This window comes from Bison bison, unplaced genomic scaffold, assembly GCF_000754665.1.
Source record: "Bison bison bison isolate TAMUID 2011002044 unplaced genomic scaffold, Bison_UMD1.0 scf7180017851375, whole genome shotgun sequence".
NCBI classification, from domain to species: domain Eukaryota; kingdom Metazoa; phylum Chordata; class Mammalia; order Artiodactyla; family Bovidae; genus Bison; species Bison bison.
In genome coordinates, this window is record NW_011481948.1 from 239,456 (window position 1) to 241,502 (window position 2,047).

The 2,047-nt window shown below is 58.4% G+C and overlaps 1 protein-coding gene across 1 annotated transcript in view; it reads right to left on the bottom strand.

Annotated features, from left to right (window-relative positions):
* Positions 1-2,047, bottom strand: part of POLN (polymerase (DNA directed) nu) — a 147,468-nt gene that overhangs the window by 101,637 nt on the left and 43,784 nt on the right. The gene's annotated exons all lie outside the window — the stretch shown is intronic.

Sequence of the window (2,047 nt, forward strand, 5' to 3'; positions counted from 1 at the left end):
CTTGGCTGTGCCCAGCACATGGCCGGCCTGCCGCCTGAACATGCTGCCTGCTGCACAGTGCTGAGCTGCGTGGCCTCCCCAGGACCAGCTCAGGCCCCGTGGCGGTGTTCAGGGCCCGGCAGCTCAGCCGGCCGCACCTGCTCTCCCCCAGCGGTCGTCATCTTTCCCTCCCGTGCGGTCTCGCTGCTGCCCCACGGGACCCACACTGAGTCCTCAGTTTCCATGCTCTCCTGCTCCTGCATCTCACACTGCGTCCCTGGGCCCTGCAGAGCAGAGGGCCCCTCCCCACCCCACTCTCACCACGTGCTCCCATGACAGACACGTCGTTGGACAAGCACGAGTCCCTCCCAGGCTGCCTCCTTTCTGCCGAGTGTGCATGAGGCCTTGGGCAGAGCCTCTCGGGGGAACCGTAAGCCGGGGCACTCAGGGCGCCTGAGCCACGCGGCCGGGCCTCCCTGACTTCTGTATTTAAGCCACTCCCACCTCTAAGCTGCACATGTGTGTACCAGGAAAAGCGCCCCTTTAGAGTCAGAAATGCAGCCTGAACTCTGCCTCGACTTGACCTTGGGCGAGGTGCACACATGAGCCCTGTGCACCGGAGTCCTCCTCTGTGAATGGGGCTGACCACACACCGGCGGACCACTCTTTCCTCCCGCTACAGTACCCCAGCCTCTCTGGGGAAGCGCCGCCCAGCAGCATGGACCTTGGAGGACTGCTCATCTCCATGCCCTGCTGCCCTGCCAAGGGGCAAACATGTGACACAACGATGGAACAGAGACTCTGAGCGCTAAAACTGTGAATCTTGGACAAAAGTCACGCATGGAGGAAAGGTCATGGTTCACTGCTGGCCCCGGGTCCGTGGGCTTCTGCTGCCTCGGTCCTCAGAGCCACCTGGTTGCTGTCTTCCCAAAGCTTGCTCTGCCTTTCCTCTGAGTCTCAGCTGCCCCACATTCCTCTGACAAATTCCTTTTAGACTAAGGGAGGGTGAGGGTCTCTGTTTCCAATCCCAAGCCTCTATCTGACACAGATCCCCGACTCCACCCCCTGAGCAGGCCTGTAGGATCAAATGCCCCAAATAACAGTCCCGAGCTCAGCCCTGCATGCAGGGCAGGCTCACACTGCCTCCTGCTTGGCCTTCCAGCCCTGCTCTGAACTGTGCTTGTTAACTGACAGCCAGGGAGCCTGGACAGAGTGGCTGAGGACACGGGTACTGCTCCGGCTTGGCTGCCTCCTGGCCCTGTGGTGCAGCACATCAGGTCTCCCTCGCCCCAGGCTCTGGGCAGGGTTCCAGGGCTGCACACACCCTTGCTTCTGCAGACAATGGGTCCCAACAAGAGAGAGGGGCCTGGAGAGACAGACCTGAGCAGCCTCTATGACTCTCCCCACAGGGACCGAGGAGCGGCCACCCGAGGCCTCCACCACGGGGGCCAAGCCTCCAGAACAAAGGATTTACCAACAAGCAGCTGTCCACTCACAGAGCAGGTGACCCTCTACACCAAGGACGCATTTAGGAGAATCAGGCCATGAATGGCGTCTCCCAGGGACAGCTGCACAAAGGGAGAGGAGTCATCCGTCCTCATTCAGTATCCTCTACCAGAAGGCATTTCTGCCAAACAAGTAAACGTGGATGTGGGCAGTGTTCTTTTCACTACTGGGCTGTCCATGAAGTAGGAAAAGTTCTTAGAGGAAAATTAGGGTTGTATTGCGGAGAAGGCAATGGCACCCCACTCCAGTACTCTTGCCTGGAAAATCCCATGGACGGAGAAGCCTGGTAAGCTGCAGTCCATGGGGTCACTAAGAGTCAGACATGACTTAGCGACTTCACTTTCACTTTTCACTTTCACGCATTGGAGAAGGAAACGGCAACCCACTCCAGTGTTCTTGCCTGGAAAATCCCAGGGACGGGGGAGCCTGGTGGGCCGCCGTCTATGGGGTCGCACAGAGTCAGACATGACTGAAGTGACTTAGCAGCAGTACCAGGGTTGTATTGAGGTCCATAAACCTTTTCTTAAAACAACTCACCACAGTCTTTCTTGAGGAATTTCCA